This window comes from Mobula birostris, chromosome 13, assembly GCF_030028105.1.
Source record: "Mobula birostris isolate sMobBir1 chromosome 13, sMobBir1.hap1, whole genome shotgun sequence".
NCBI lineage: Eukaryota > Metazoa > Chordata > Chondrichthyes > Myliobatiformes > Myliobatidae > Mobula > Mobula birostris.
This window is the reverse complement of record NC_092382.1, coordinates 17,041,792-17,065,316: the sequence shown is the minus strand read 5'-3', so window position 1 is coordinate 17,065,316 and position 23,525 is coordinate 17,041,792. Positions and strand designations below refer to the sequence as shown.

At 45.8% G+C, this 23,525-nt stretch overlaps 1 protein-coding gene and 1 long non-coding RNA gene across 2 annotated transcripts in view; one reads left to right on the top strand and one right to left on the bottom strand.

The window, feature by feature from the left end:
• The window catches only part of LOC140207826 (uncharacterized), a 75,676-nt gene that overhangs the window by 4,190 nt on the left and 47,961 nt on the right, over positions 1–23,525 (bottom strand). The gene's annotated exons all lie outside the window — the stretch shown is intronic.
• On the top strand, positions 6,579–23,379 carry LOC140208458 (uncharacterized). Its single transcript, XR_011888786.1, has 3 exons — positions 6,579–6,624; positions 18,124–18,194; positions 22,975–23,379. It is a non-coding gene; the product is annotated as an uncharacterized lncRNA (long non-coding RNA).

Sequence of the window (23,525 nt, the reverse complement as noted above, 5' to 3'; positions counted from 1 at the left end):
TGTACTCTCACACAACCTACATAGCAGGCCTGTAACAGGTTATGAAGTATTTTCTCACCACAGCTTTTGCATATTGTCCATATGTGGTTTGCTTGCTAAATTACGCTTTAAAAAGTCAGATTTCCAAATATCACTCCACTTCTTCCCACTTGTAAATTCTCCAGCAACTTTTGCATGCCCACAATACACACGGGTAACACCAGTTTCCATATTGGACATAAATATTTCCCCTGAACCCTCCTGAGGAATTGAGGATGTATTTTATAAAATCATTTTGAACCTGTGTAGCCTCTGGATAAAAGAATAATTGAGACTGAATAGGAATTTTTTAACTGAAGTAAACTCTGTCTTCAGCGGTGAGCTAAGACAGGCTCATTACTGGTTCTCTGCGGCTTGCAGAGAGAGACACTGAGAGCGGATAACATTATACATTGTACCCTCGTTTGAGTGAAGGGAGGAGGACTCGCCGATAAGGACAGGAATGACAGGACTGTAATTAAATCAGGGCCTTGCAGAGGGAATACCTGATGAGGACTGGAGAGCACATCCATCTGTAATTTAAAACTTCATTTTTTGAACTCTCTTATCTAAGTAATTAAGTTTTGCACCAACAGACTTGTTGGGTGTACCAATTCAAATAACATCTTGCAATAGTAATGTATGGGGCTTACTATGTATAAATATACGGCTGTAACCTGACTAAGTCAGTCCACTTGTCAGATGGTGGCAGTGTTTACGTGCCTTCCCTTTGACAACTGGGTCTCAAACTCCCACAGGAGAATGCACAATAAACTGTGGTGATGATAAGAAGCTGGTTTCCCGAGTTTTATTCAGATTCAATGTTAACATTTGGCGTTATGAACAGGATCCCAGTACAGGGAGAGACAAGCGGACAGACTGAGTTTTATTCAGATTCAATGTTAACATTTGGCGTTATGAACAGGATCCCAGTACAGGGAGAGACAAGCGGACAGACTGAGTTTTATTCAGATTCAATGTTAACATTTGGCGTTATGAACAGGATCCCAGTACAGGGAGAGACAAGCGGACAGACTGAGTTTTATTCAGATTCAATGTTAACATTTGGCGTTATGAACAGGATCCCAGTACAGGGAGAGACAAGCAGACAGACTGAGTTTTATTCAGATTCAATGTTAACATTTGGCGTTATGAACAGGATCCCAGTACAGGGAGAGACAAGCGGACAGACTGAGTTTTATTCAGATTCAATGTTAACATTTGGCGTTACGAACAGGATCCCAGTACAGGGAGAGACAAGCGGACAGACTGAGTTTTATTCAGATTCAATGTTAACATTTGGCGTTATGAACAGGATCCCAGTACAGGGAGAGACAAGCAGACAGACTGAGTTTTATTCAGATTCAATGTTAACATTTGGCGTTATGAACAGGATCCCAGTACAGGGAGAGACAAGCAGACAGACTGAGTTTTATTCAGATTCAATGTTAACATTTGGCGTTATGAACAGGATCCCAGTACAGGGAGAGACAAGCAGACAGACTGAGTTTTATTCAGATTCAATGTTAACATTTGGCGTTATGAACAGGATCCCAGTACAGGGAGAGACAAGCGGACAGACTGAGTTTTATTCAGATTCAATGTTAACATTTGGCGTTATGAACAGGATCCCAGTACAGGGAGAGACAAGCGGACAGACTGAGTTTTATTCAGATTCAATGTTAACATTTGGCGTTATGAACAGGATCCCAGTACAGGGAGAGACAAGCAGACAGACTGAGTTTTATTCAGATTCGATGTTAACATTTGGCGTTATGAACAGGATCCCAGTACAGGGAGAGACAAGCGGACAGACTGAGTTTTATTCAGATTCAATGTTAACATTTGGCGTTATGAACAGGATCCCAGTACAGGGAGAGACAAGCAGACAGACTGAGTTTTATTCAGATTTAATGTTAACATTTGGCGTTATGAACAGGATCCCAGTACAGGGAGAGACAAGCAGACAGACTGAGTTTTATTCAGATTTAATGTTAACATTTGGTGTTATGAACAGGATCCCAGTACAGGGAGAGACAAGCGGACAGACTGAGTTTTATTCAGATTCAATGTTAACATTTGGCGTTATGAACAGGATCCCAGTACAGGGAGAGACAAGCGGACAGACTGAGTTTTATTCAGATTCAATGTTAACATTTGGCGTTATGAACAGGATCCCAGTACAGGGAGAGACAAGCGGACAGACTGAGTTTTATTCAGATTTAATGTTAACATTTGGCGTTATGAACAGGATCCCAGTACAGGGAGAGACAAGCAGACAGACTGAGTTTTATTCAGATTGAATGTTAACATTTGGCGTTATGAACAGGATCCCAGTACAGGGAGAGACAAGCAGACAGACTGAGTTTTATTCAGATTGAATGTTAACATTTGGCGTTATGAACAGGATCCCAGTACAGGGAGAGACAAGCGGACAGACTGAGTTTTATTCAGATTTAATGTTAACATTTGGCGTTACGAACAGGATCCCAGTACAGGGAGAGACAAGCGGACAGACTGAGTTTTATTCAGATTTAATGTTAACATTTGGCGTTACGAACAGGATCCCAGTACAGGGAGAGACAAGCAGACAGACTGAGTTTTATTCAGATTCAATGTTAACATTTGGCGTTATGAACAGGATCCCAGTACAGGGAGAGACAAGCAGACAGACTGAGTTTTATTCAGATTCAATGTTAACATTTGGCGTTATGAACAGGATCCCAGTACAGGGAGAGACAAGCGGACAGACTGAGTTTTATTCAGATTCAATGTTAACATTTGGCGTTATGAACAGGATCCCAGTACAGGGAGAGACAAGCAGACAGACTGAGTTTTATTCAGATTCAATGTTAACATTTGGTGTTATGAACAGGATCCCAGTACAGGGAGAGACAAGCAGACAGACTGAGTTTTATTCAGATTTAATGTTAACATTTGGCGTTATGAACAGGATCCCAGTACAGGGAGAGACAAGCGGACAGACTGAGTTTTATTCAGATTCAATGTTAACATTTGGCGTTATGAACAGGATCCCAGTACAGGGAGAGACAAGCAGACAGACTGAGTTTTATTCAGATTTAATGTTAACATTTGGCGTTATGAACAGGATCCCAGTACAGGGAGAGACAAGCGGACAGACTGAGTTTTATTCAGATTCAATGTTAACATTTGGCGTTATGAACAGGATCCCAGTACAGGGAGAGACAAGCAGACAGACTGAGTTTTATTCAGATTCAATGTTAACATCTGGCGTTATGAACAGGATCCCAGTACAGGGAGAGACAAGCAGACAGACTGAGTTTTATTCAGATTCAATGTTAACGTTTGGCGTTATGAACAGGATCCCAGTACAGGGAGAGACAAGCAGACAGACTGAGTTTTATTCAGATTCAATGTTAACATTTGGTGTTATGAACAGGATCCCAGTACAGGGAGAGACAAGCGGACAGACTGAGTTTTATTCAGATTCAATGTTAACATTTGGCGTTATGAACAGGATCCCAGTACAGGGAGAGACAAGCAGACAGACTGAGTTTTATTCAGATTTAATGTTAACATTTGGCGTTATGAACAGGATCCCAGTACAGGGAGAGACAAGCAGACAGACTGAGTTTTAGTCAGATTGAATGTTAACATTTGGCGTTATGAACAGGATCCCAGTACAGGGAGAGACAAGCAGACAGACTGAGTTTTATTCAGATTCAATGTTAACATTTGGCGTTATGAACAGGATCCCAGTACAGGGAGAGACAAGCGGACAGACTGAGTTTTATTCAGATTTAATGTTAACATTTGGCGTTATGAACAGGATCCCAGTACAGGGAGAGACAAGCAGACAGACTGAGTTTTATTCAGATTTAACGTTAACATTTGGCGTTATGAACAGGATCCCAGTACAGGGAGAGACAAGCAGACAGACTGAGGTTTATTCAGATTGAATGTTAACATTTGGCGTTATGAACAGGATCCCAGTACAGGGAGAGACAAGCAGACAGACTGAGTTTTATTCAGATTCAATGTTAACATTTGGCGTTATGAACAGGATCCCAGTACAGGGAGAGACAAGCGGACAGACTGAGTTTTATTCAGATTTAATGTTAACATTTGGCGTTATGAACAGGATCCCAGTACAGGGAGAGACAAGCAGACAGACTGAGTTTTATTCAGATTCAATGTTAACATTTGGCGTTATGAACAGGATCCCAGTACAGGGAGAGACAAGCAGACAGACTGAGTTTTATTCAGATTCAATGTTAACATTTGGCGTTACGAACAGGATCCCAGTACAGGGAGAGACAAGCAGACAGACTGAGTTTTATTCAGATTGAATGTTAACATTTGGCGTTATGAACAGGATCCCAGTACAGGGAGAGACAAGCGGACAGACTGAGTTTTATTCAGATTCAATGTTAACATTTGGCGTTATGAACAGGATCCCAGTACAGGGAGAGACAAGCAGACAGACTGAGTTAGTGTCCGGGCCACTCTGGGGGCTGCGGAGACCGACCGGGCGCCCAATAGGTATTTTACCTTTTGTCTCTCTCCGTTAGTAACTCACCTCTCCTCATCTCACATGGGGGTAGAACAAAGGTGATTTTCACAGCAGCTGATGTCAAAGATTTTGTTCCCTCGGAGGAAAATGGAAATAAATCAGAAAGCGGACATTTACTTTGGGATTTGTTCCGCCTTGACGGAGAGCGGTAACGCCCTCTCGGCTGGTCCGCATCGGCTATTGGTTGTAACCAGTGATTGACATCGCTTCGCACCAATGGGAATAGCGCGGCTCCTGAATCCTCTGTTGACAGCGGTGGGGGAGGGGTTGGTCACGCGATTCGTAGCTCAGCCGTTGAACGGACAAAGCTCGAGCTCTCCAGCGCGTGAGTGACGTAAGACACGGCGCACGTGAGCGCAGATGTCGGCGTGGGGGAGCCCATGTGTGACGTCAGGCGCGTGTGTGCCCCTGTGTGACGTCACCTGTGGGGGAGCGCTCGTATTTAGAAACACCTGAATGGACGTTTCTGATGATTTCGGTGGGACAACAACATTAATCACGGGTTTCATCACTGAATCCAGTGTTGTGAGATGTAAAGTCCCCTGTTATGTGTCCGGCTGTGCCGTGTTGTTGGTGGAGTGGGCAGCCTGGTGTTTGTCTAGATTCGGGTCACAACACCAGAATTGCCAGCGGGGTCCACACACAGTGTATTAGTCAACAGAAAACCTCTCGTCCCTGCGGTCTCTGTCTCCTGGTAAACTCAACACCCTGACAATGTGAACCATAGACACCCCTTCCTCTCAGAGTCAGGGAATCAATCAGACAGCTGATCACTGAGAGGAATTATATTTATTGGTCATTAAAGTTCACCCAGATTCGTGTGGACGGATTTGATGTGGAGTTCGGGGTGTCACAGTGAAAGGGCCGGACGGCTGAACTCTCTCCGTTGTCCAAACTTCCTTCCAGGTGAGGCGACACTTCACCTGTGAATCTTCCGGGGTCGCCCGTTGTGTCCGCTGCTCCCGATGCGGCCGCCTCGACACTGGTGACACCAGATCCTCCGCAGTTGTGCGGGGTCGGGTTGTGTTTTGGTGGGGGGGGGGGGTCGATGTTATTGTTCCCTTTTGTGCGGGAGGGGTGGGTTTTGGGGGTTGATGATCGGGATGCCGTTCTTTTTGATGTAGGGGTGGGGTGGGAGTTTGATTTTTCTCTCTGAACGACTTTCATGTTCTTTCTTTGTTTCGTGACTCTGTGGAGGAGAACAAAAACTCAGTTGTTCATAAATACCTGCTTTGACAGTAAATTAACCTTTGAACTATCCGCTCCTAGCGTGAATTCCCGGTGTCCAAACATTTTCATTCCCATTCCCATTCCCGTCCCGACGCGTCAACCCATCGCCTCCTCTTGTGCCAAGGTGAAGCCACCGTCAGGGTCCAGGATCAGCACCTTGTATTCCGTCTGAATACCTCCTCCCCAACCCGATGGCATGAATATCGATTTCTCCTTCCTTTGAACAAATCTCCCCCTCACCCCTCCCTCCCACTCCCTCTCTTCCTCTCTGACTTTTCACGTCCTCTCACCTGCTGATCACTTCTCTCTGGGTGCACTGCTCCATCCCTTTCTCCTGTTCTCCACTCTCCTCTCCTATTAGATTCTATTTTCTTCAGCTCTTGACCTTTCCCACCTACCTGGCTTCACCTATCATCTTCCTGCGAGACATTTCTTCGCCCGCCCCGATTTTATTCAGATATTTCCCCCATTGCATTTCAGTCCTGAAGGAGGGTTCAACTGGAAACATCGACTGTTGACTCTTTTCGATAGATGGTGCCCGGCCTGCTGAGTTCTGCCAACATTTTGTTTGTGTTGCTTTGGATTTTCAGCATCTGCAGACTTTGTCGTGTTTGTGATTTACCTCTCCGTTGTCGCTCCAGCCTCCGACCACTGGTGGCGCTGCATGGACCTTCGGCCACTGGTGGCGTTGCACGGACCTCCGGCCACTGGTGGCGTTGCACGGACCTCCGGCCACTGGTGGCGCTGCCGCGAACATCCTGCTAACGCATGCGCGGTGCCGAATGCAGCTGCCGTTGGTGGGTCTCCGATTCGGGGCGGCGGTGAGTGGAAACATCCCCGGGTTTGTGTGAATCTGGGCCGCTTAAATTCGGAAAGTCCCGGGCCCGGGCTCTGCCTGACGGCTGGAGCAGGGGTGCAGTGCCAGTTTTTTAGGTGCTGGAGCTGTACGAGGGGTGGTTGATAAGTTCGTGGCCTAAGTTAGAAGGCCTGAAGTTTACAGCTGTCGTTACATGTACGTGTAGTTCCGCTCTGTGAGTGATCATGCAGAAAGTTTGAAGCTAATAACTGTTGTGGTATTTCTGTGTCAGATAATTGAAAATTGACAGGTTTTCTAAAATTGACTCCTTCCACCTTAGACCACGAACCTATCAATCACCTCTGGTATGTCACACCCAGTGTGTGTACCAGCTCATTTCATGCACTGGGTAACTTCCTTGTCCCATTCATGTAATGAGCAGGTACACAAATTGGGTGTGGTATATGTATGTAGATATATATGAATAGGGCTTTTTATAATGTCAAGCACTAAACCAAGATGCAAGAAATATATGAATTCCAGAGCTCCACAGAACTTTACAACTCCTCCCTTGGAGGATCAGACACCCTGAGCCGATAGGCTGGTCCTGGACTTATTTCATAATTTACTGGCATAATTTACATATTACTATTTAACTATTTATTACTATGTTTCTATTACTATTTATTATTTCCATGACTATTATTTCCGAGGACTGAGAGCACCAACTGGAGAGAACCCTTCTGACTCAGGGTTTCCATTAATTCAGTCAGGAGCAAGTTTGGTGAGTCTCATTTACTCAAATACTGGTCCTTTAGACATTACATATCTGTACAAAGTAAGGTAGGGAATAGTTGTGGTGAGACTGAATGTGCCCAGAAATACCAGTTATGCCTCTGTCAGACCCAGTTGCAATCACTCCAGGTCTGGTAATGTACTGTCAGTATCCCAGCTCTTTAAAGTCACTCACGTTCCCTCAGTGTTTGTTCATTTGAAGAACTTGCATCTTCTGAAGTAGCTTTTGGTCTGTTCTGAGTGTGGAGAGAGAAAGAGAAATAATTGTTTGAAATGACTTGTTGCAAACTCACTCCCCATACCCTGTGCATTCTCAACCAGATTATTGATTTAGATGACAAGTAGCAATGGGTGTAACCCTGGGGAACTCCACGAGGCACGGGCCTGGACTCCAATAAACAGCCTCCCATCATCACCATCTGCTTCCTCCCATCTAGCTGTTCCCAGACTCTGGGCTCTGTGACAAAGCCCAGGTCCCTCCTTTCTCTGCCAGTGTAAAGTCTCAGGCCATCCAGTTCTGTAGCACCGTTTGGTGAATTGTAATCATCCTGGTGGATATCTTGGTTACCTGTGACAAAGCCCAGGTCCCTCCTTTCTCTGCCAGTGTAAAGTCTCAGGCCATCCGGTTCTGTAGCACCGTTTGGTGAATTGTAATCACCCTAGTGGATATCCCTGTTACCTGTGCTGAGTGTCAGTCAGCGCTCCAGCTGTATTATTGGCCAATTCTTCCAGAGCGGCTGCTGAATTAATTATTTCCCTGGAATTTCTGGCTCCCCCACAGGAGGGGAAGGCAACCATCCCCAATCCGTTATATGCCTTCGTTGCCTATTCCATTGGGGGTGATCCAGGACCCTCCAGTGTGACACACGGTCGGCCAAACAGCAGCGACCACTCCAACCCTCGTCCCGCCCTGGAGGACCCGTCCGGTCGGGTGTGGCTCCGTGCCGCTGCCCTGTTCTTTCTCCCGACAGCCAGGGATAGGCCCCGTTTTCCTGATTGATTCCTGGGATGGCAGGACTTTCATATGAGGAAAGACTGGATCGGCTAGGCTTATACTCGTTGGAATTTAGAAGATTGAGGGGGGATCTGATTGAAATGTATAAAATCTTAAAGGGATTGGACAGGCTAGATGCAGGAAGATTGTTCCCGATGTTGGGGAAGTCCAGAATGAGGGGTCACAGTTTAACGATAAAGGGGAAGCCTTTTAGGACCGAGATGAGGAAAAACTTCTTCACACAGAGAGTGGTGAATCTGTGGAATTCTCTGCCACAGGAAACAGTTGAGGCCAGTACTTTGGCTATATTTAAGAGGGAGTTAGATATGGCCCTTGTGGCTAAAGGGATCGGGGGTATGGAGGGAAGGCAGGTACAGGGCTCTGAGTTGGACGATCAGCCATGATCATACTGAATGGCAGTGCAGGCTCGAAGGGCTGAATGGCCTACTCCTGCACCTATTTTCTATGTTTCTATGTTTTTCCACAAACCCAGTAAGTTCCATTTACTGGTCCAGGGGTATGATAAGTTTGGTTCTTGGTACAGTCACTACCTCCCACTTGGTAGGGTGCACTCTCACTGTGGTCACACCAACAAGTGGTACTGACCACTGCTGGAGAGGTAACTCGTATCCCCAGCCATAGCCTGGAGGGGACCGACGACTCCGTCCCTCAAAGCAACACCTTCATCAACATAACACGGTGTCTGGCCTTCCAGACCTGGATATGGTGCAATTGATAATGCCACCATTACGGCTACCAGAAAACACCATGACTGAATTTACTTCACTGGTATTCAGGGGCACCACTGACATGGGGTTCGTAGTCTTACCGTGCTGGGGAATTTCGGCACATACCCAACGTGCTCCCCGCTCCACTTGCTTAGCGTAGGTGTGGCAGAGGGACAGGAAAGTGTGAACCTGGGGGCTCCCGAGACAGGGGCAGGTCCCCTTCGGGTCATTAAAGTCAGCATTAGCCAGTACGGTTTTCAGTCCTTATCAGTCCGGCCAGTAACGTGTTTACAGTCCATTCGACGTACCCTCCGGAGCGGCCCTTCCCCCTTCACTGCAGTAGGTGTTGTCAGTGGCACTCGGTACAGTCCTTTCCACCTCGGTCCCAACATCTTCCCATCCCAGTTCTTCAGCAGGACAAAATCTCCAGGCTCGATGGTGGGGTCGTCACCCTTAGGCTGGGTTTCGTCCTCTCGGTAGGCCTGTCGTACCTGGGAACGCAAGCTTTGCAGAGTTTTAGTTAATTTGCACAAGTATTTTCCCATCTCCTCCCCCAAGGTCTGTATATCCAATGTTGCAGGTACGTTCTCAGGGAGGAGCGGCAAACGAGGTCGGGGTCCCCATGGGGTTCTCATCGGCTTCCCGTAGATAATTTCTGCAGGTGACAACCCCGTCTTACTTGATGGCGTGATTCTCATATGGAATAGGGCAAGGGGGAAAACCTCCAACCAGGTCAGTCCAGTTTCTTGTGTCAGTTTGGCCAACTTATCTTTCAAGGTACCATTGGCTCGTTCCACTATGCCGGCTGCTTTCGGATGATGGATGCAGTGGAACTGTGGTTTTATAGCAATTTCTTTACAGATTTCCTCATTTATTTTGGCAACAAAATGTGGCCAATTGTCCGAGCTTATCATTTCTAAACGTCCATAGCGAGGAATTATTTCTTTCAGGAATATTTTCACAACGATCATAGCGGTATTATTAGTTGTAGGAACAGCTTCAGTCCATCTGCTAAATACATCTACTATCACTAAGCAACACTGACAACAGTGTACTCTAGGTAATTCTGTAAAATCAAGTTGTAAACAAGAAAAAGGTCCACTAGGCAAGGAGGTAGTTCTGGAACCACATGGCATCCCCTTTCCAGCATTCATTTCTTTTTACAAATTGAGCATGCTGTGGCTCACTCTTCAGCTAGTTTCTGGAGATCAGGGTGCCGCCAAGATGGTAATAATGTATTAAGCATTCCCTCCTTGCCCAGGTGTGTACAATTATGTACATAATCTATCAGAATAGGTGAGAACACAGAGGGAACACAGACCTGTCCTGCAGGGGTCACCCATAAATTGGTCTGAGGTTCAAGGTGGCAACCCATTTGGGACCACAGTTTGCGTTTTCCTTCAGGGGCGTCCCCATGGAACTTATGTATTTCCCCCATGTTTGGCATGCCCATCCTTAGATTGTGTCTAATTGGAGCTTGCTGGGTTCCCGAGGCTACTAAAAGTGTGGGGTTCAGGGCTGTCTGTTCGGCCGCTGCATCAGCCCTAGTATTACCCTTAAATATGTCATCAGATTCCCCAGTGTGGGTTGCATATTTAATAATAACCAAAGCTCGAGGTAACTGTGGAGCGGTGAGTAACTTGTCTGCAAAGGAAGCATTACTAATGGGGTGGCCAAAGGAAGTCAGGAATCCCCAAAGCCCCATAGTCAGTGCATAACGGGAATCTGTGTCAATGTCTGCCCTTTAGTCTGTTGCTAGGATACAGGCACGAGTTATAGCAAACAGCTCAACCTTCTGGGCGGAGACAGCTGCTTCCATTACTTCACTGTCCGTCACTATCACATCGTTTCCCTGCTGGATCCACAAAAGAGCTTCCATCCTCATAGAACGTTGCCTCGGGCTTGAGGGGGTATTGCGGAATGGGTGGGAGAGTCTGTCCTTCTTTCACGGTGATCCGGACAGGGGGGCAGTTGGTGCGGCCGACTTCATGGCCTGAAATTGCCCAGAGATGGGGTACAACGTCTTGGGTTCAGTCAATATTAAAAGAATGTCTTACCTTCACCTTCAACTCCTTCCAGTATCGGAGTTGGCCGGTGGCCAAGCCTTGTTATTCACCCTCGGTGCTGGAGGCTTGTTTCGTCAGGGTGTAGGCAAGGAACCCGAGGCTCTTTGGCTTGAACCCAGGGAAAACCCTAACGGTGGTATGGGGAACCACCAGTCCTGTCTTTCGCCAAAGGAAATCCGGAACTTCGGCCAGTAATGCACAGTCCTCTCTTCCTTTAACATCTCCAATCACCATGCCTGGGAACTTCTGTCCCTCGAGGGGTGCATAATATTAGCTTTCCTCAGTTGAGCACCCCTTAGGGTCATAGCCCAGGGTCACATGAGGGTTGGCTGCTGGCAGAAGGGGTTCAAATGCAGTGGAGTCCAGATAAAGTGCCCACCACTGAGAGGTCGGAAACTGGGGAAGCTGTTGGTTGTTCGCTAGTCCCAGGGAGACACCCTTGTCCGTGCATAGAATCTCGACTTCCAGCGGACTGAGCAAGTCTCTCCCTGCTGGATTACACCCCAGACTGGTGGTGACTGTAAATGAAACCTCACACTGGAATTCCACCTGCAGTGGCTGGGTACGTGAATACGTATGTTCTGTGCCTTCGAACCCAGACACAGTGATTGTAGCGTCTGATGGCTGGAATCCCTTTTCCAGTACTATTTCCTGATCGAGAGTGGTTGTGGTGGCCCCCGTAAATGGAATTGGAATTGCAGCAACTTGCAATATTTCATTGGGTTTTCCTGAGGGGTGGTACTCACAGCAGGAAGCGTCCTTGCTTGTCAATTTCCAAACAGTTTTTGTCCCTATCTGTCCCTTGGTAGGTTTGTGTTCCCATTTCTGATCCCCAGATAAAGCCCGCTCGCATCCTTCTACCCGCTGAACATATTCAGGTCTTATATTAGTTCCTTTCGGGGTTGATGGGAATTAGAAAGCCGGGTCCCAATAATATGTCAAAGCTCGTCGCATTTGATTTTGATCATTGTCAGGCCGATCCATATTATTTGTTTTAATCACGTTGGCTAACTTAGTTGGTAAGCATTGGAGCAGAAAGGCATTAAACTGGGGGGACGGATTTCCATCATTGAAGGCTTGGTCTCCTGCGAAAGTGCTGCAGCAGGCCAGAAATCGCTCCCAATAGTCTGGTCCCCATTCCCCAGGCTTAGGTTTGCATTCAGGTACTTTAGTGATGTTTACAGGTTGCTGGAGAGCCCTTTCCAAGGCTTGAATAATCTGGTCTGTCTGTTCATTCTGATTGTGGTTTTCCACCTGTAACTCCTGATAGGTTTGGTATCTCAATTCTGCTTTCCATTTCCACCCCTCATTAGCTGGGAGAATCACGTAGCAGAGACCGAATGAATCTTCCCGGCTCACATTATACATTTGTATAGTACTGCGGACATACTGAGCAAACTGTGCTGGTTTTTCTTTTCTATCTGGGGCGGAATCATGATCATTATCATTTCCTGAGGCTTCCAGGGTGCATACACAGGAATCACTGAGGACTGTCCCTCCTCCTGCTCGTGGATTGGGCAGCATTTGGGTCGGCAATTGTCTTCATGGAGCCATTAACTCTGGGGATTTATTGGATTCTTCCCTCCCTCTCTCGGAATAATCCTTGGTATTCCCATTCTGGATCTCAGGGCATAGAGAGCCTCCCCTTCCCTGCCGCCGCTGTTTGACCCGAGCGGCCACCGTATCTGAGTACTGGGAGGATTGGGGTTCAGGAGCACTGGGTGCACTTGGCCCTTGGTAAGGTGGGGGGTGCCCACTCCTCATCACGGTCACTGTCCTGACACAGGGTCAGTATGCCAGACATGGGTTCCGGATCCCTTGTTTCCCAAACAGTTCGAACTTCAGACTGACGTTCCTGCCCTTCTCTCCTACCTAGGCCACCCTTGGTTTGCTTATGTTGTTTTTCCTGCTCTCGTTTTCGGTGCCCATCCACCCATTCACGCTCCGCTTTTAGCGTCTCCCAACCTTTGGCGTTCCTTCTGCAGTACATACCTCTATCCCTTTGTCACATGCATTATCCCTCCAGCTTGCTGATCATATACTGTTCCACTTCACATCTACCTTTTCCTTCCACCCCCTTTTCAACAATTTCCACTTCTTTCCACAGTTCTTCCTCCAAATCAGATTGGCTGCTTGTTTACATGAGCTTATATACCAGGTTCTGCACTCCACAGCGGCCACATTTTATTCCCCAATTTCTTATTCAGCCCTGCACTCAACATTCGCAAATCTTTTTTCCTTGTCCGGAAAACTCTCACACAGATTGTGTAGGGCTGCTCCTGGCCTGCTCGTGTCAATCGACTGCAGTTGACCCGTGTTCTCTAAGTAATTTACCTGGCACAAAGCCTCCAGCTCAATTAACAATCAGATAAATTCACCCGGCTGGCATCCCCTGATCAATTGATAAACTTACACGGCACGTCTGCCTCCTGCCCACTTTGTAAAATTTAGCCAGTACTGCCTCCTGCCCATTTGGTAAAATTTCTCCCGACAGATTCTTTCCCGATCCCATCAAGGTTATATGATCAGCCTCAGGCGAGGGACCATACCTCCAAAGGAACTAACGGAGAGCGACAAAAGGTAAAATACCTATTAGGCGCCCAGTCAGTCTCCACAGTCCCCAGAGTGGTCCAGACACTAACTCAGCCCGTCTGCTTGGGTATACTGGGATCCTGTTTGTGACGCCAAATGTTAAAGTTGAATCTGAATAAAACTCGGGAGACCAGCTTCTTATCGTCACCACAGTTTATTGTGCATTCTCCTGCAGGAGTTTGAGACCCAGTTGTCAAAGGGAAGGCACGTAAACACTGCCACCGTCTGACAAGTGGACTGACTTAGGTTACAGCCGTATATTTATACATAGTAAGCCCCATACATTACTTATGGAGGATGGTATTTGAACTGGTACACCCACCAAGTCTGTTGGTGCAAAACTTAATTACTTAGATAAGAGAGTTCACTAAATCAAGGTTTTAATTACATATTGATATATTGTCCAGTCCTTATCAGGTATTCCCTTTGCAAGGCCCTGATTTAATTACAGAGAGATGTTCATTCCTGTCCTTATCGGCGAGTCCTCCTCCCTTTACTCAAATGAGCATACAATGTATAATATTATCAGCTAAAGAGGGTGCAAGGTATAATGTTGTCAGCTCTCAGTGCATCTCTCTGCAAGCTGCAGAGAACCAGTAATGAGCCTGTCTTAGCTAACCGCAGAAGACAGAGTTTACTTCAGTTCAAAAATTCCTATACAGTCCCAGTTATTCTTGCAGCCAGAGGTTACATAGGATCAAAATGATTTTTTAAATATATCCTCAATTCCTCAAGAGGGTTCAGGGGAAATATTTATGTACAATACAGAAACTGGTGTCACCTGTGTGTATTGTGGTGATGCAAAAGTTGCTGGAGAATTTACAAGTGGGAAGAAGTGGAGTGATATTTAGAAATCTGACTTTTTGAAGCGTAATTTAGCAAGCAAACCAAATATGGACAATGTGCAAAAGCTCTGGTGAGAAAATCTTTCATTACCTGTTACAGGCCTGCGACATAGGTTGTGTGAGAGTGCAGATGGGACTCGATCAAACCCAGAGGAAATCAAAGTTCTTATCGACAATGATTTGATAGCTGTTAAAATGAATACCACTCTATATAAAATTCACTGTGCACACTGGGTAAAAAAAAGCACAATACTAGATTTATGTGCACACTGGTCATTGCAAATTAGGGGGGACATTGGTGGGAAGGTGGGGAGACCTCTAGTGTCCCTGATGCCCTCACCTACAAGATGTACATCCAGCTGCAGCTTGTAACCCTGCAGTTTAAGGAGTTGGAACTTGAAACGGATGAATTCTGGATCATCCAGGAGCTGGAGGGGGTGATAGATATGACATGAAGAGAGGTGAGTTACACCTGAAGTGCAGGACACAGGAAACTTGGTGAGAGTCGGGAAGGGGAATGAGGTTAAATAGCCATTGCAGAGTACTCTTGTGTCCATCCCACACAACAACAGGTGGACCAGTTTAGAAACTGTTGGGGGGATTTACCTGGCAGAGGAAAGTCAAGGGATGATAGGGGATTCGTTCATTAGGGGAACAGAACAACAGGGGACTAATATCCTAGTGGTCAGGCTTGCTAGTGCTATTGTGGGGAGAGGATGATGTGGTTAAAATAAGTTGTTGGGGGAATGGGAGCCAGAATGACAGAACAGATAGTGGAGAGGGTGAATTGAATTGAATTGACTTTTATTACATATATCCTTCATATACATGAGGAGTAGAAATCTTTACATTATGTCTCCAGCTAAATCAGCAATGTGTAATTTATAGTCATTTATAATAAATAGTTTGTACACAGGACAGTCAATATAACATAGAAATGCAATTGTATCAGCATGAATTAATCAGTCTGATGGCCTGGTGGAAGATGATGTCCTGGAGCCTGTTGGTCCTTTTGCTGTGGTACCGTTTCCTGGATGGGAGCAGCAGGAACAGTTTGTGGTTGTGGTGAATTGGGTCCCCAATATCCTTTGGGCCCTTTTTACACACCTGTCTCGGTAAATGTCCTGAATAGTGGGAAGTTCACATCTACAGATGCGCTGGGCTGTCCGCACCACTCTCTGCAGGTTCCTGTGATTAAGGGAAGTACAGTTCCCATACCAGGCAGTGATGCAGCCAGTCAGGATGCTCTCAGTTGTGTCCCTGTAGAAAGTTCTTAGGATTTGTGGCCCCATCCCAGACTTCTAAAACCGTCTGAGGTGAAAGAGATGCTGTTGTGCTCTTTTCACAACACAGCCGGTATGTACAGACCATGTGAGATCCTCGGTGATGTTTATGCCGAGGAACTTAAAGCTGTTCACCCTCTCAACCCCAGATCCACTGATGTCAATAGAGGTTAGCCTGTCTCCATTCCTCCTGTCGTCCACAATCAGCTCCTTTGCTTTTGTGACAATGAGGGAGAGTTTGTTTTCTTGACACCAGTCGGATGTTGTTCAGACCTCAGACAGAGTCAGCAATCAAATGGTTGAGCATGGTGCGATGAATGTGCTGAGCTGTGTATATCACAATGCAAGAAGCATCGTAGGAAAGCCAGATGAGCTCAGGACAGGGAATTATGATACTGTAGCCATTATTGGGACATGGTTGCACCTAACAGTCTGAGGGATTTAGAGGAACAAATTTGTAGAGAGATGGTAGACCATGCCAAGAAACAAAGGTTGATTCAGTAAGTGATGTTAACTTTCCCTATTTTGACTGGGACTCCCATACTGTAAAAGGACTAGATGGGGTAGAGTTTGTCAAATGTGCCCTTAATCAGTTCATAGAATTCCCAACGTAGAAGTGTGCAATAAGCTGTTAGGAAATATTCCAGGGCTGGTGACAGAAAGTAGTGATCATAATTCCATGAGATTCAAAGTAAATATGGAAAAAGAGAGGTCTGGACCATGGGTTGAGATTCTAAATTGGAGAAAGGTCAATTTTGATGGTATCAGAAAGGATCTGACAAGTGTGGTTTGGGGAAAGCTGTTTTCTGGCAAAGGAGTATTTGTAAGTGGGAGGCCTTCAGAAGTGAAATTTTGAAGGTGTTTAGTTTGTATGTGCCTGCCAAAATAAAAGTTGAAAGGTAACCGGTGCAGGGAACCTCGGTTTTCAAGAGATATTGAGGCCCCGGATATTTTGTTCCTCTAAATGCCTCAGACTGTTGGGTGCTACCAAGACTCATTAATGACTACAATATCATAATTCCACCCCCGTGCTCGTCTGACTTTTTTTTTTAGTCGTCTTCTGTTGGTTTCTAAAAGCTTCCCAATAGCTTTTGCTCTTTTGTTTGCCTTCAGTTTGGCTTCCCATTTCAGCCATGGTTGTGGCCTCCTGTCTTTCCAATGCTTCCACTTCTTTGGGATGTATCTATCACTCAGCTCCCGAATTGCTCCCAGAAACTCCAGCCATTGCTGCTCCATTGTCACTCCTACCTTTTCCCTTCCAGACAAGTTTGTCCATCTTCTCTGTCATAGAAACATGGAGAAGTTCAGTACGGAAACAGGCTATTTGGCCCATCTAGTCAATGCTGAAAAAACATTTAAGGTCTCTACTGCAACTACCTGCACTGGGACTTTCGCCTTCAGACCCCTACCATCCAGGCTCCCATCCAAATTTCTTCTAAATAGTGAAACCGAGCTCATATTCTTCACTTGTGCTGGCATCTCATTCCACACTCTCATGACCATTTCAGGAAAGAGCTTTTCCAAATGTTCCCGTAAAATTTTCACCTTCCCCATTTACCCATGACCTCTGGTTGTCATTCCACCCAACCTCAGTGGAAAAAGCTGCTTGCATTTACCCTATCTATACTGTCATAATTTTGTATACAGTATTTCTGGCAAATCCCCACAGCAATGTATAATTTCCTTGTTTATGTTTAGAGCCTTTTTTAGATATATATGATGATGAGGGGCATTGATCGTGTGGATCGCCAGAAGCTCTTCCCAGGGCTGAAATGGCTAACACGAGGGGGCATAGTTTTAAGGTGCTTGGAAACAGATACCGAGGGGATGTCAGGGGTAAGTTTTTTACACAGAGAGTGGTGGATGCATGGAATGCACTGCCGGTTATTGTGTGAGAGTGTTTCAGTTTCTGTGGGGACAGGAACCCATGCAGCTCAGTGGGAACAGGGAATAATACCAATGGAGAGAGGCAAACTGAGCCAGGTCACAGATTGGAGATGGCAGAAATGCCCCATTCTTACAGAGACAGGAAGAGCATCAGAGAGTTTGATGATCATTCCAGATACCAGCACTGTACCCAGTTAGAAAATGATTTCTCTCTCTAACTTGGGTTGAACCTCACTGTAACAGAGTGATGCCAGATCACACCTTGACAGCTCAAGTGATCTCATCTGAAAGGTTGTCCTACACCCATTGATGGATTTTGTAAATCTTTTTACAGGTTAAACACGACAAGGAATTTGTCTACGGGGATCTAGAACACAACACATCAGTTTTGCTGTCTCTGTCGAGGTATTTAATATTTGATATCATTCAATCATCCTTCCCGCTCAGACTGTGGGGAGGTATTCACTCGATCATCGGACCGACTGGCATGCCCGTAATTTTAAACGGGATCCAATTAATCTGCTCAGACAGTGGGAGTGGATTCATGCGGTCATCTCAACTGAAGGTACATCAGCAAGTTCACACTGGGACAAGGCCATTCACCGTTTCTTGGTGTGACAAGGGATTCAGTCAGTCATCCCACCTGTGGACACACCAGTCAGTTCACATTGGGCAGAGGATAGTCATTTGCTCAGTTTGTGAGGAAATTTCACTTGGTTATCTGACCAAGTTCACACTGGAGAGAGGCCGTTCACCTGCTCGGTGTGTGCAAAGGGATTCACTCAGTCACCCACCTACAAGCACATTGGTCAGTTCACACTGGGGAGTGGCCATTCACCTGCTCGTACTGTGGGAAGGGATTCACTTAGTCATCCACCCTAATGTCTCACCAGCAAGTTCACACCGGGGAGTGGTCATTCACCTGCTTGGACTGCGAGCAGGGATTCACTTGCTCATCTAAACTGAAGATACATCAGCGAGTTCACACTGGAGAGAGGCCATTCACCTGCTCAGACTGTGGGAAGGGATTCACTCAGTCATCTGAACTGAAGGTAGATCACAGAGTTCACACTGGGGAGCGGCCGTTCACCTGCACAGACTGTGGGAAGGGATTCACTCAGTCATTTAAACTAAAGGTACATCAGCGAGTTCACAGTGGAGAGAGGCCGTTCACCTGCTCAGATTGTGGGAAGGGATTCACTCAGTCACCCACCTACAAGCACACTGGTCAGTTCACACTGGGGAGTGGCCATTCACCTGCTCAGACTGTGGGAAGGGATTCACTTAGTCATCCACCCTAATGTCTCACCAGCGAGTTCACACCGGGGAATGGTCATTCACCTGCTCAGACTGTGGGAAGGGATTCACTCAGGCATCTGAACTGAAGGTACATCACAGAGTTCACACTGGGGAGAGGCCATTCACCTGCTCAGACTGTGGGAAGGGATTCACTCTGTCATTTAAACTAAAGGTACATCAGCGAGTTCACAGTGGAGAGAGGCCGTTCACCTGCTCAGACTGTGGGAAGGGATTCACTCAGTCAGCCCACCTACAAGCCCACAGGTCAGTTCACACTGGGGAGAGGCCGTTTACCTGCTCGTACTGTGCGGAGGGATTCACATTGTCATCTCAGCTATTGAGACACCAGTCAGTTCACACCAGGGAGTGGCCATTCAACTGCTCAGTCTGTGGGAAGGGATTCACTCGGTCATCCCACCTACTGAGACACCAGTCAATTCACACTGGGGAGAGGCCATTCACCTGCTCAGTCTGTGGGAAGGGATTCACTTGCTCATCTCAACTGAAGGTACATCAGAGAGTTCACACAGGGGAGAGGCCGTTCACCTGCTCGGACTGTGGGAAGGGATTCACTCAGTCATCTGAACTGAATATACATCAAGGAGTTCACACTGTGGAGAGGCCGTTTACCTGCTCAGACTGTGGGAAGGGATTCACACGGTCATCTGAACTGAAGGTACATCAGAGAGTTCACACTGGGGAGAGGCCATTCACCTGTTCAGACTGTGGGAAGGGATTCACTCGATCATCCCACTTACAAACACACCAGCGAGTTCACACTGGAGAAAGGCCGTTCACCTGCTCAGTCTGTGGGAAGAGATTCAGTCAGTCATACAACCTACAGAGTCACCAACGAGTTCACACTGGGGAGCGGCCGTTCATCTGCTCAGAATGTGGGAAGGGATTCACTCGGTCATCCCACCTACAAGCACACCAGCGAGTTCATTCTAGGGAGAGGCCGTTCACCTGCTGAAGCCTGAGTTATACCTCTGCATAGGTTCTACAGTGTAGCCTACGCAGTAGCCCATGCAAGTGGCCTATGCCGTTGTGAGCATTTCTACTTATGCATTCGTGTGTCTTCGTCGCTCTGCCAAAATGCTAGTTGGCTTTGGGCTTTCTATCCCACTGTTTTGAATTGACTCGTGTTGAGCTGGAAATGGTGGCGACTGCTGAGTATATCTTGTTGGAGTCGGAGCTAATAGACGTTGAACAGGAGTTACTTTTATTGAAATTACTGCAACGCAGAGTTTTTCCATTGTGCATTCCACGACGTCCAAACCGGTTTGTCAAAATTTCTTTCCACGAATTTGATGCCATTTGCAAGTCTTCATAGTCTGCCGACAAAGCGTGGTACAAATGTACATATTTTCTGACTTCCTCACTTAACCTCTCCTCGATTAGGTCCATTTTCCAACGTCGAAGCAACAGGAAATGCACTGCTACCAAGCGGACCGATCACAGATCCTGCGGTCTGCATCGCCGTGACACGTAGTTACATTTTTGGGAAGGTGCATGTTAGGCTACGGCGTATGTTACGGCCCAGCGTGCCACGTCAAGTATGCGTCTACGGGGAGCCTGCGACGTAGCTTCGAAGGAGAAGTACAATTCAGGCTTCAGTATGTTGGAAGGGATTGACTTGGACATCTCAACTACAGAGACACCAGCGAGTTCACACTGGGTAGAGTCCGATCGCTTGCTCAGACTTTGGGAAAAGATTCTCTCAGCAAAATCAACTTAATATACATCTTTGAGTTCACACTGGAGAGAGGCCGTTCACCTGATGTGAATGTGGGAAGCGATTCACGCAGTCATCTAACCTTATGTAACTCTCGCTTCGGCTAGCAGCTTAATATAGGGGTTCATAGCCCCCCAGCCTGGCCAAACTTAAGAAATCTTGTTTGGGTGGAGGCTGTGTGATGTGTCCCCTGTTACAAATCAGTACTGTACCCTGAAATAAGAAACAGTCCACAATATGTGATAAAACGATTGAACTTTATAATTGTGACTTTGACTATGTGGTTAGTGAAGTAAACAAAAAAAAAGGAAAAACAGTCCACTCTCTCCATTCGCATCTTCTCATCTGTTCCCAGCAAAAGACCATGAAAATCTCTCTTCCAGACTTACAAGGAAGAATGTTTCTGTCATTGGATAGCCCCTCCCCTGAAAACTCTGTTATCTCTAGTCGTAACCTAAACGTTTCCCTTTTTGTGTTTGCTCTGTTCATGACATCCTCGTTAGATATTCATTTTGTCCATAATATTCTTTGCATCATATTGGACATGCGATTAGGAAAGAGGAGTCGGAATGCACGGTAATTATGGGAAAGATTGAAGGGAAGAAAGCAAAAGGAAGACAAATGATGATGGAGACAGCAGCCAGAGAACTGGAAATGAATACCAATGAATTGATCCACTTGACCCGAAACAGGAGTGTGTGGGCCATGGCAGTCAAAGCTCAAGCTGGGCTTGGCACCTGATGATGATGATAATGAACCTAAACATTGCTGCTACAGACAAACCTCAGCAGTGAAACATTACAGAGAGGCCATTACGTTAGCAGTGAAACCTTACAGCATGTTACACTTATGACACACTACGGGGTTCACACTGGGGAGAAAGTTTCAGTAAGCTGCATGCCAGATGTTGCTGAATGCAGTTTCGAGAGTGACTGTAGGTGCTGAACTCTGCAATTATTGTTGCTGCTCACCACACCCAGTTCTGCACCCTGGTCACTGGGCATGGGAGGAGTTTCTTCTACATATTCACCTTTAATGGTACTAGTTCTGTGACAAATAAATCAGTTCTATTTTAAACACCGTCTCCGGTACTTAGTGAATTTATAACACACCTAGTGTACAGTAGAGAGTCAACTCAGGCCGGCTGGACCCTGCCAGTGATCCTGTTCCACGACAGTCCTTTCAAATCCTCCCCTGTTGTTCACCCCTGGTTTTCCCTGTGGATGAGTTCCAAATAGTCACCACTCTGTGGGTGAAGAGGTTTCCGTTGAATTTTCTGCGGTCTGAAAAAGTCGAGCTGACTGCAGTTCTTTCTGAGATGTTCTTCACCCCTCAAATCTCTGGGCTGAGGAAGAATGATATTGGGAGTTAACCTCCTTATTTTGGGCTCATTTCCACATTGTGGGTCATTTCCCCTGCTTCTAAACGGTTGTTAGAAAACACCACTGTCCTCTAAAGACTGAAAACAGAATGGGAAACCATTAGTTGGATGTTCAACGGAGCAGGTTCAGAAACCAGAGTCGAGTCCGCACAGGACAGAGTTTGGGGCTCTGGACGATGGTTGGGGTAAGAATGTATGATGAAGAGGGAATCAGCAGTGGGGCGTGGCAACAAATGATATTAGAGTAGCAACATTTGGAAGCTGATTGACAGGGAAAATAATTCAGTTGTCAGACTGACGACACAAACAAAACCTGTGGTGAGCTGCACCATTGGTCAGGGAACGTGTGTGTGTTTGGAATGGTTATATCTATTGAGGAAGTTGTTCCTGCTTGTTTATCCTGTAATATTATATCTGGTTGGTTATTATGGATTGTCCTATCTGAAAAAATGTATTGCTTTTCATATAATTTGTAATATTTTAACTGTAAAACTGGATCAGGCTTGAATTTATGGTGCCTTTATGAAGTGATCGAGGGCATTCATGAGTTTGTATTTTAAAGCAAGATTTTTGTGAATGATATTTGCCACTCGATTGTAACTTTGTCAGTAATCAGATTGAGTTAAACTGCTGCAGGATCCTGGAATGTGTTGGATTGTGTCTTGTTCCTTTTGGCATTTTCTGCATTTATTGCCTTGTTTGTTTGTATTTTATGTATTTTTGATTTTTGAATTCTTTTTATTAACCACCTTGTCCTGTATTTCTGCAAGGAACCCCTCTGTTTCTAGGAAGAGGTCTCCAAAACTCAGTCAGGTGCTCGATGCTTCCTTGTCACCTCCTCTGCTCAGATCATTGGGATGTCTCCGATGGAGGGTCATACTCATTCCACTGGTTAATGTTTTCATCCATAGTGATGATTCGTTTTTCTGTTTTGGCCTCTCATTTTGTTTTCTGGTCTGTATTTCTTATCATGATTGCATACACACACATGGAGTGTTGAATCCAGTTCATTTTTGATGAAAATATATACTTAGAAGTTTTATCTGACTGTTGTGTGATTTTTTTTTCATGTATGTTATTTCTCTTCCTCCTTCTGTCCAAGATAGTGTTAATCTAAGTGGGTCTGAGTGTACGTATTCTTTTTTAAAGTTTTCTAAATTTCTTAGTTACCTTTGTAGATTTTACTGATTGAAATGTCACCAAGACATTTTTTTATTTTAAAAACGTCAATGTCGGTATTGATGAAAGTGTTTATTGCCTTTGTTGTATTTGTTAACTATTGTGCTCTGTTTGGCAGGTTTTTTTTAACCCTTGAACTAAA